This window comes from Takifugu rubripes, chromosome 21, assembly GCF_901000725.2.
Source record: "Takifugu rubripes chromosome 21, fTakRub1.2, whole genome shotgun sequence".
In the NCBI taxonomy this organism is placed as follows: domain Eukaryota; kingdom Metazoa; phylum Chordata; class Actinopteri; order Tetraodontiformes; family Tetraodontidae; genus Takifugu; species Takifugu rubripes.
The window spans coordinates 19646940-19657128 of NC_042305.1; positions in this window are offsets into that span (position 1 = coordinate 19646940).

Here is a 10189-nt window from a genome sequence, read left to right on the forward strand (position 1 = left end):
AGAGGGTTAGAGGGTTAGAGGGTTAGGGTTAGAGTTAGGGTTAGAGGGTTAGAGGGTTAGGGTTAGAGGGTTAGAGGGTTAGGGTTAGAGGGTTAGGGTTAGGGTTAGACGGTCAGGGTTAGAGGGTGAGGGTTAGAGGGTTAGGGTTAGAGGGTTAGGGTTAGAGTTAGGGTTAGAGGGTTAGAGGGTTAGAGGGTTAGGGTTAGAGGGTTAGAGGGTTAGGGTTAGAGGGTTAGGGTTAGAGTTAGAGTTAGGGTTAGAGGGTTAGGGTTAGAGGGTTAGAGGGTTAGGGTTAGAGGGTTAGGGTTAGAGTTAGGGTTAGAGGGTTAGAGGGTTAGGGTAGAGGGTTAGAGGGTTAGGGTTAGAGGGTTAGAGGGTTAGGGTTAGGGTTAGAGGGTTAGAGAGTTAGGGTTAGAGGGTTAGAGGGTTAGGGTTAGAGGGTTAGAGGGTAGGGTTAGAGGGTTAGGGTTAGGGTTAGGGTTAGGGTTAGGTGAGGGTTAGGGTTAGGGTTAGAGGGTTAGGGTTAGAGGGTGAGGGTTAGGGTTAGAGGGTTAGGGTTAGGGTAGAGGGTGAGGGTTAGAGGGTTAGGGTTAGAGGGTTAGGGTTAGGGTTAGAGGGTTAGGGTTAGAGGGTGAGGGTTAGAGGGTTAGGGTTAGAGGGTGAGGGTTAGAGGGTTAGGGTTAGAGGGTTAGGGTTAGAGGGTTAGAGGGTTAGGGTTAGAGGGTTAGGGTTAGAGGGTTAGAGGGTTAGGGTTAGAGGGTGAGGGTTAGAGGGTTAGAGGGTGAGGGTTAGAGGGTTAGGGTTAGGGTTAGAGGGTTAGAGGGTTAGGGTTAGGGTTAGAGGGTTAGGGTTAGAGGGTGAGGGTTAGAGGGTTAGAGGGTTAGGGTTAGAGGGTGAGGGTTAGAGGGTTAGGGTGGTTAGAGGGTGAGGGTGAGGGTTAGAGGGTTAGGGTTAGAGGGTTAGGGTTAGAGGGTTAGAGGGTTAGGGTTAGAGGGTTAGGGTTAGAGGGTTAGGGTTAGAGTTAGGGTTAGAGGGTTAGGGTTAGAGGGTTAGGGTTAGGGTTAGAGGGTTAGGGTTAGGGTTAGAGGGTTAGGGTTAGAGGGTTAGGGTTAGGGTTAGAGGGTTAGGGTTAGGGTTAGAGGGTTAGGGTTAGAGTTAGGGTTAGAGGGTTAGGGTCAGGGTTAGGGTTAGAGGGTTAGGGTTAGAGGGTTAGGGTTAGAGGGTTAGGGTTAGGGTTAGGGTTAGAGGGTTAGGGTTAGAGGGTTAGGGTTAGGGTTAGAGGGTTAGGGTTAGAGGGTTAGGGTTAGAGGGTTAGGGTTAGGGTTAGAGGGTTAGGGTTAGAGGGTTAGGGTTAAGGTTAGGGTTAGAGGGTTAGGGTTAGGGTCAGGGTTACCGTCACCGTGCCAACTACATAATGTGCTTTGTTACAAGTTTGACCAAATCAAAGGAATTAGATGCTTAGTTGAGACTGACAGTAGCCCAAATGTCTTTTACAGATTAGCATCTGCAGTCAATGTTCTCAGCAGTGTCAGGAGACCAAAGGAGACAGAGCGTGTGTTCTTTCCTGCATGTGCAGCTTTTCTGAGTTCAAAGGAATAACTTGACTTTGAAACACTGCCCTCCTTCACAATTCCAGGTGTGGGAATGTCTAAATCATCCGTTGACATGACACGGTCGCCCATCATGTCACAAAGCCTTCGGACCCCACTCAACCCTGACGTTGGACCTCAGCACTGCCTGCCATCGTTATAGCAACACACAGGTGTGTGTTTCCCACCCATGCTTTGTAAAGCGCACAAAACCCTCCTCAGGAAGGTATTTGGAATTATTTGTGGTTCAAGCAAAGAACAGATTGTTATGTCAAAGACATTTTTTTATAAACCATGTGTGCATTATTACAGCGTAATACACAATCTGGACAAAAAGTAGTTTTTTCCTGATTTAGTCCACAATATATCAATATATGGGCCTATTTTCTGTCACACTGCCTTAGACAAACAGTGTTATTTGAATAGATGCCTATCGTGTAGTTCCCTTCCATTGGTAGCTTCGGGCTAACGGTGAGCAGGGAGGGCAAATGTGACAGACTCTGTCAGTTCTATTCTCTTTACTATGTTAGCCTCGCATATGTAGCCTCGCGTATGTAGCCTCGCGTATGTAGCCTCGCGTATGTAGCCTCACATATGTAGCCTCACATATGTAGCCTCACATATGTAGCCTCGCGTATATAGCATCGGAGGTCCATTCAAATATGACAGAAAGAGAAACGATACACTCAGAAAAGACTCTAACGCTAACCCTGACTCTCTCATCACTCGTCGCCACTAAAATAACTACGGAATATTTTCCAAGCTGTCAAAATGGGACACACATTATTCCATGAGTGGCAATAAAGAGGGTCTAAAAATACATTAGAATGATTTTTAAAATGGGATTACCAGTAATTAAATCTCTGTTTCTAAATAAAAGGTTTACCTAAACTATCTGGAAGACTTCAAGTCCTCAACAACTCAGAAATTGACAAGAAAAATGCGAAATATCTCCGTATAGCTCCATCACAACGTGTCACTGGTTAGGACACATTTATGTTGTTCATGGGAAACAACGTAAAGGTTCCGCCTTCAGAACCAGGGGTCTGCAACCCATGCGGCTCTCTAGCGCCGCCCTCGTGGCTCCCTGGAGCGTTTTCAAAAATATGAAAATGGAAAAATGGTGTGAATATATTTTTTGTTTTAATATAATTTCTGTAGGAGGAAAAACGTGACAAACATTCTTACAGTTTTCCAATGCTGTAAAAATGTGTATAATAAATATTTAAATTCAACATCTCATTATAATGAAAGTTAAAGTTAAAGCACCACGTGGGGCCTCGTTGCTGCAGGGAACATAAATATTTAATCATTAATGCTCTTTATGCATCTGTAGCCTACTGATCATTTGGAAAATAAGCTACTATAGCTAAAATAGTAGCTTACTTATAGCATGTGTTGCCTGGTGATAGATGGTGAAAGATGATGATTGATGGTGATAGATGGTGATGATAGATGGTGATAGATGGTGATTGATGGTGATAGATGGTGATGATAGATGGTGATTGATGGTGAAAGATGGTGATAGATGATGATAGATGGTGATAGATGGTGATTGATGGTGAAAGATGGTGATTGATGGTGAAAGATGGTGATTGATGGTGAAAGGTGGTGATAAATGGTGAAAGATGGTGATAGATGGTGATTGATGGTGAAAGATGGTGATAGATGGTGATAGATGGTGAAAGATGGTGATTGATGGTGAAAGATGGTGATTGATGGTGAAAGGTGGTGATAAATGGTGAAAGATGGTGATAGATGGTGGTTGATGGTGATAGATGGTGATAGATGGTGATAGATGGTGATTGATGATGATAGATGGTGATAGATGGTGATTGATGGTGAAAGATGGTGATAGATGGTGAAAGATGGTGATTGATGGTGAAAGATGGTGATTGATGGTGAAAGATGGTGAAAGATGGTGATAGATGGTGATTGAGGGTGAAAGATGGTGATAGATGGTGATAGATGGTGATTGATGGTGAAAGATGGTGATAGATGGTGATAGATGGTGATTGATGGTGATAGATGGTGATGATAGATGGTGATAGATGGTGATTGATGGTGAAAGATGGTGATAGATGGTGAAAGATGGTGATAGATGGTGAAAGATGGTGATAGATGGTGAAAGATGGTGATAGATGGTGAAAGATGGTGATAGATGGTGATAGATGGTGATAGATGGTGAAAGATGGTGATAGATGGTGATAGATGGTGAAAGATGGTGATAGATGGTGAAATATGGTGATAGATGGTGAAAGATGGTGATAGATGGTGATTGATGGTGAAAGATGGTGATAGATGGTGATAGATGGTGATGATAGATGGTGATAGATGGTGATTGATGGTGAAAGATGGTGATAGATGGTGAAAGATGGTGATAGATGGTGATTGATGGTGAAAGATGGTGATAGATGGTGAAATATGGTGATAGATGGTGAAAGATGGTGATAGATGGTGATTGATGGTGAAAGATGGTGATAGATGGTGATAGATGGTGATGATAGATGGTGATAGATGGTGATTGATGGTGAAAGATGGTGATAAATGGTGAAAGATGGTGATAGATGGTGATTGATGGTGAAAGATGGTGAAAGATGGTGATAGATGGTGATTGATGGTGATTGATGGTGAAAGATGGTGATAGATGGTGAAAGATGGTGAAAGATGGTGATAGATGGTGATTGATGGTGAAAGAGCACCTTCTGTTTGGGGAGGCTCTTTTGTTAAGTCTCTTTAAAGATAAGAAAAGTGCTCGTATAGACCAACGTCAAAGTTTTTGAATAAAATACAATGAAATTAAACGTTTTTAGCCTTGGGAACTTTGTTGTTCGGTAGCTCAGTTGAACCTTGACCGTCTTAGTGTTGCAAAATAAACTCAGTGAAGGAAAAGATCATTTAGAAAGTAAAAAAGCTGTTTAATGATGAAGCTGCAGGTAGTAAAAGCTTCAGTCAAAGCGTGTCACAAATGACAACGATGCTTAAACAAAAGGAAAGAACAGCAGCTTTATGTGGAGAAGAAGGGGCGTGCACGCTCACACTCACACACACACACTCACACACACACTCACACACACAGACACTGTTGTGTTTTGTGGAATTCTCCTATTTCATCTTTATTTTCCTTAATTATTTCTTCAATTCTTCTCTTTAATTTCTCTTTAATTATTTCTCTCTCAGGGATAAAATGGTTTCATTGACTAAAAGGCCAAGACCTACCTGGTAGCTAGGCTAGTTTGATGAGCGCTGTCTCTTTAAGTAGCATCTGCACTTTGTGCCCATGTGACCCTTCTGACTGGTTAAAGGGAGCGGGAGATTTCAGTTGCTACCTGTCCACATTCTCACCTGGTGTCCGGCTGCTGGGTGAGTTTATTGGGTTTCTAACTTTCTGCTGGCTTTGTCATCTGCTGTCATGGTGGCTCCTGCGGTGCTGTTGGGTCTACTTGGTAAAGATAAGGATAAGTTCTGGATAAGTCTTGGGTTTGTTTGGTTTACTTTGGTCACTCTCATTGTCTCCATGCTCCTAAACTTAATTATTGATATTGTGATGCTGTTAATGGAGATGGATTTGGTGCTTGACTGTCTTTCTGAAGCTTTAAATGTTTGTTCAGGTTGCTTTTCCCCTTGCTTTGGAATGTTTGATTGTTTGACCAGCTTGTAGCAAGGATGTCCACTTCCTGGTTTGCCCAGTGGTTTCTGGGAGCTGTAGTCCAGCTGTGTTTCCTCTGGAGAGACAGAGGCTATTGGGGCTGCTGCTGGGCTATATCACATTTGCCTTTCAGACGTACATAAATGCTTGGGATTTGCTACTTTGAATGTTATTAATGTGTTTAAAGATTCCATTTGCTGCTGATATTTGATGTTTGAATATGATGCATAAGATGTGTGAAGTATTTAAAATGCATTTGTTGACTGACATCATGCTATTGAACTTTTATGCCCGATCAGGATACAAAATGAATTAGTCGTATTTTAAAACATCTGGTGTAATGCTGTTTAATATTGCAATGTGTATGTAAATGCTGGAAAGTTGTGCTTATAGTGCACATGAGTGAAACCTTGATTTCCTGATTTCAGGTTTATTACCTGCTCACTGCACTTTGGAAATAAAAATGACAAAAGTGGGAAAAATTGAATAGAGTAATATCCTTATAGTTTGGACACCAAGTTACCCTTTCCATGGGGAAAACGGAACACACATACTCACCCACTCGCACACACACACGCCCGCTCACACACCCACCTACCCACACCCCCACCCATACTCACTCACACACCCACACCCCCACCCATACTCACACACACACCCACTCACACACCCACCTACCCACACCCCCACCCATACTCACTCACACACCCACACACACACTAACTCCTGTGGTCAGGGTGTCAGTACCCACACATCTGTGGGGGGGGGGCTCTTCCCTCTGGGCCACCTCTGAGCAGCCCTGCAGGTGTCATTGTTGGAGGGGCAGTCGTTCTGGGCAGATTTCCATCTTTCCCCCTCTTTCTAACACCAAACCTGTGTTTCTTTCACGTGTCCTCTGGAATATTGTCTGAGGTGGAGAGGTTTATTTAGCTTAGCTTAGCTTAGCTGTAAACAGAGCGCCCTCTACACCCTGAGAGCACCAGGGCTTCTACTGGCTCCAAAACAAGTCTCCATTTCAGAGTAATTACACTTTCTCGTGGATGTTTTCTACACTCGATTTTTTTTTTTTTTTTTTTTTTTTTATACCTTTTTTTTTTAAATTAGGTGCTAAAGTCCTGAATTAGCTTTCTGTTCCCCATCACCTTGTTTGGTGCCAGAGGCTTTTCAAGTCAACCTGCCTGGAAAGTTCTGGTTATCCCACTGAATACGGGGCCTTAAACGCCTCTCGACCCTGGACGTGAATCCCAAGAGAAATGGAAAGCAAGTGAAGAACTCCCAATGGCTTCCTTCATCAACCTCATCACATTTCTTCAAGACACTTTTTTTGCCACTGTACTAATAATCAGCACTTTATTTTATTAACTATGGTAATTACACACTAGTAGAGCTTGTGATGCGTTTTTGAACATTGGCGTTACTGTTGTAGCCTGAACAGAGACGGATACATGTAGCAACCATAGGTTGAGCACAAATGACACGTCGTTGTTCTGCTCAGCAGCAATGATGACAAATGTGTGCAAATACCAAGAACTTGTGAACAACTGTACTTTGGGTCCTCAGGATCATTAACACCACGACGGGAAGCCGGCCAGGCTTCCTGTATTCCTGACTTCACTTCCTCCCGTTTCTCTTGCTGTGTTGTTTATCCGGTGTTTCTTCCTCTACACGTCTATCCGTCAAGCACACTTCAAACAGCCAGTTTACACTCTATAGTGGGTCCCTTTCACGCTTAAGCTGGTTCCCATGTGTTGGGAAAGGTTTCATCGTCACTTGCTCATCAGCATCACAGACTTTCCTGTCAGTTTTCCCAGGATGCACAGCTGCTTCTCTGCACACCCGTAGCTGGAAAGGTCTATTTATGGACGGATAAACTTGGCTACATCCCCTGTTTACTCACTGCTGAACAACCATTGTATGTGGAGCAGGCAGGCTCTCTGGAGCTCCGGCGTTGGGAGCAAAGGCAGCGTAAAGACCTAGGAAGGACGTATGAACAGGGATGATGTGCATCACTGGAGAAATCACGGCGGAAAGAAGTTACCATTGTATGTCCAAGAATATTAGACATCAGCACCTTTTGTGTTGCCCACGTGTAAGTTACAGAGGGCTTTAGGGTGGAGCTGGAACTCCTTCAGGACACTTCGTTGATCAGAAAACAGACAAAAAACAACGTGACGGACAAGGACGGGGGAAGGGAAGCCAATGTTCCAAAAGGAAATAAAGTCAGAAATCTTCCAAAGAGCAGCGGAGAGCAGGCTACATGAGTCTAAATACTTTGGATCAAAGATTCAGAGCCACAGGAAATGTGGAAAAGATTTGGAGGAGGACACTCAGGGAGGAGAAGCTGGAAAAGATGTCAAAAGTGATTTGAGTTAAGAGAAACTAGCAAGGCCGGCAGGTAGAGATGGTGCTGCTGGTTTAATGTGAATCAGGAGGAAGCAATACCAGACACAAGGAAATGGTGGTTCCCCTCACGTGGACATACGCACGGGAACGCTCTTCACAGCACGAATCTAGATGTTTCTAGGTGGCGTATTACAGTGTTCTGCTACACACGTGCAGAAGGTCCATGGTTGTTTCTTCATGTCTCCAGTAGCAGCAGCAGCAGCGGCAGTAGTAGTAGTAGTAGCAGCAGCAGTAGCAGCAGCAGTAGTAGCAGCGGCAGTAGCAGCGGCAGCAGCAGTAGTAGCAGCGGCAGCAGCAGCAGCAGTAGTAGCAGTAGCAGCGGCAGCAGCAGTAGTAGCAGCGGCAGCAGCAGCAGCAGTAGTAGCAGTAGTAGCAGCGGCAGCAGTAGTAGCAGCGGCAGCAGCAGTAGTAGCAGCGGCAGCAGCAGTAGTAGCAGTAGCAGCGGCAGCAGTAGTAGCAGCGGCAGTAGCAGCAGCAGTAGTAGCAGCAGTAGTAGCAGCGGTAGCAGCAGAAGCAGTAGTAGTAGTAGCAGCGGCAGTAGCAGCGGCAGCAGCAGTAGTAGTAGTAGCATCAGAGCAGCGGCAGCAGTAGTAGTAGCAGCAGTAGTAGTAGCAGCAGTAGTAGCAGCAGCAGCAGTAGTAGCAGCGGCAGCAGCAGTAGCAGCGGCAGCAGCAGTAGTAGCAGCGGCAGTAGCAGCAGCAGCAGTAGTAGCAGCAGTAGTAGTAGCAGCAGCAGTAGTAGCAGCAGCAGCAGAAGCAGTAGTAGTAGCAGCGGCAGTAGTAGTAGCAGTAGCGGCGGCAGTAGTAGTAGTAGTAGCATCAGAGCAGCAGTAGTAGTAGTAGCAGCATCAGAGCGGCAGTAGTAGTAGCAGTAGCAGCATCAGAGCAGTAGCAGCGGCAGCATCAGAGCAGTAGCAGCGGCAGCAGTAGTAGTAGTAGTAGTAGTAGCAGCATCAGAGCAGCAGCGGCAGTAGTAGTAGCAGCATTAGCAGCAGCAGCAGCAGTAGCAGCATCAGAGCAGTAGTAGTAGTAGTAGTAGTAGTAGCAGCATCAGAGCAGCAGCGGCAGTAGTAGTAGCAGCATCAGAGCGGCAGTAGTAGTAGCATTAGCAGCAGCAGCATCAGAGCAGTAGCAGCGGCAGCAGTAGTAGTAGTAGCAGTAGCAGCATTAGCAGCAGCAGTAGCAGCATCAGAGCAGTAGCAGCGGCAGTAGTATGAATGAATTTGATACAGTGTCTCTGGCAACCTTTGCTGACTAGGGTTGGGTTAGGTTAGAGGGTTTAGGGTCGGGTTAGTTAGGGTTAGGGTTTAGGGTCGGGTTGGGTTAGGGTTAGAGGGTTAGGGTTGGGTTAGTTAGGGTTAGTGTAGCCTGATATCGAATCTTCAGAGACATCATGTAGTTTCAGTCCAGATAATATCATATCTCAATACATCATTGTTTTTTGTGCTGTATTAAAGACAAAGGTGTCACTTCTCTGAATCTTAGGGTTAGGGTTTGAACATCCTGACAGCGTCTCCTGTGGTCGGCATTCGACCCAGTAGCATCTCAGAAAATAAAAAGTCTTCCATTTCACTGTTTTTGGCCTAGCTAGGTTTGATTTGGTTTGGTTTTTGGCAGAATAATTATAATTTATTTTATGTGCTTTTGCTTGTCAAATCCCGAGCTGTTCTCTCCAAATATTTTGGCTCTTGCAAAACTGATGTCATGAATAAAGAATTTTGCCCTGCGTTCACGTGACCATTCTGATCAATTTCATGGGTTATAAACTTTAAATACCCAAAGATTTCAACACTGACAGTGATTATTAGTGATGATGGTCAAATTATGTTTCAAAACATCAAAGTTAACGATGGACAGGATCTTTTTTGGAATAAAGGACCGCAGACTTTTTAATGTGTCTGTCTTTGAATCCTAAAAAATAAAAATATAAAATAATCTCTCTCCATTGAGGACGTGTGTATAATGAGATTAAATCATCCTCAGCTGTTTTACAATGAAATGATTAATATGGACAATAGAGGCAGCAAAAATGGCTGTTGGCTTACTGGTGATAACGCAAACACATGAATTTGTACTTTATTGGTCTTTCATAAAATGATGTGATGCAACTGTGACCTTAAATACCGACTCAGCAGGTTGTTGCTTGTAGACTGACTGGGTGAGGGTGAGGGGGTTAGAGGGTGAGGGGGTTAGAGGGTGAGGGTTAGCTGAGGGGGTGAGGGGGTTAGAGGGTGAGGGGGTTAGAGGGTGAGGGTTAGGGTTAGCTGAGGGGGTGAGGGTGAGGGGGTTAGAGGGTGAGGGTTAGGGTTAGCTGAGGGGGTGAGGGTGAGGGGGGTTAGAGGGTTAGGGTGAGGGTTAGCTGAGGGGGTTAGAGGGTGAGGGTTAGGGTTAGCTGTGAGGGTGAGGGGGTTAGAGGGTGAGGGGGTTAGAGGGAGGGTGAGGGTTAGCTGAGGGGTGGGGGTTAGAGGGTGAGGGTGAGGGTTAGCTGAGGGGGTGAGGGGGTTAGAGGGTGAGGTGAGGGTAGCTGAGGGGGTGAGGGGTTAGAGGGT